General features: G+C 56.6%; 1 protein-coding gene across 1 annotated transcript in view; it reads right to left on the reverse strand.

The window, feature by feature from the left end:
• Nucleotides 1-1,222, reverse strand: part of WWC3 (WWC family member 3) — a 77,012-nt gene that overhangs the window by 43,754 nt on the left and 32,036 nt on the right.

Consider the following 1,222-nt stretch of genomic DNA (forward strand, 5'->3'; position numbering starts at 1 on the left):
TTCCCCTCACCCATCCTTCCTTCCCTCTAACCCATCCTTCCCTACCTCTCACCCAACCTTCCCTCCCTCTCACCCATCCTTCCTTCCCTCTCACCCATCCTTCCCTCCCTCTCACCCATCCTTCCCTCCCTCTCACCCATCCTTCCCTCCCTCTCACCCATTTCCTTCTCACCCATCCTTCCTTCTTTCTAACCCATCCTTCTTCCCTTCTTTTCTTTCCACCCATCTTTCCTTCCTTCTCATCCATCCTCCTTTCCTTCTCACCTTTCCTGCCTTCTGGCTGCCCTCCCGCCCCTGAGTGCACGAGGCCGGCAGCACGTCCTCTGTCACGTCCGCCATACCTAAGCCTTGAGTTGTAGGAGCCCTCAGGGCTAAAGCAGTTGGGATACTTCCATCCAGAAATGGAATGCGCTCCTCTGGAAGGTCGTTAGCTGAGCCGCAGGACCCGCCCCACCACCGCACAGCTCTGCTTCTGAAACCCTGGGTCCTAATGGCCAGCCCACACGCCCTAACTTAAAACTCACGGAAGCACCCCGGCCGCGGAGGACAAGCGACACGCCAGCTCTACAGTGGGACCCTGGACAGGTCACTCCGCCTCTTTAAACCTGTCTCCTCGTGTCGCACATAGGACACTAACCATGTTTCTCCCACTTAGTGCGAAGACGGGAGGAGAGGGCCCCTGGGCCGAGGCCTGGCGTGTCATGTTTGTGTGGCCATTACTATTATGAGGACGATGCTGGATCTACTTACTCATGGGAGAAAAAGTCAATAATTCACCAACCCCGGTACTTTATTATCATTAACAAATTCCTGGCCACATGCGTCACAACTCACAGCAAAACTCAGCACCGGAGCCGAGCTGAGCTGTCAGCGCCCTTGGAATCAGAGAAGGACAAATAGCGCGAGCAGGAAGCCTGCCCTCCCCCTGGAAACGGGCTCGGCTCGGCCCAGCGCTGCGGCTGCCATCAGTTACAAATCACACACGCATGAAACCTGCTCCCAAGGCCTCTTCCACGGAGAGCGGATGCAGGCGCACCAGGGGACCCCACACATTAAATGGTGACACCCCCAAATCCCAACATGGCCTGGCCATGTGTTTTTCCACTTCAGCTATTCTATGGAGAACCGAGAGTCTAAGGCGAGACAGCAGCAAAAAGCCATCCATCTCACATCTGCGAGGAAGTGGCCTGACTTTTCTTGCGGGGGGGGGGGGGGGGGGGGG

Source organism: Myotis davidii, unplaced genomic scaffold (assembly GCF_000327345.1).
Source record: "Myotis davidii unplaced genomic scaffold, ASM32734v1 scaffold1277, whole genome shotgun sequence".
Taxonomy (NCBI): domain Eukaryota; kingdom Metazoa; phylum Chordata; class Mammalia; order Chiroptera; family Vespertilionidae; genus Myotis; species Myotis davidii.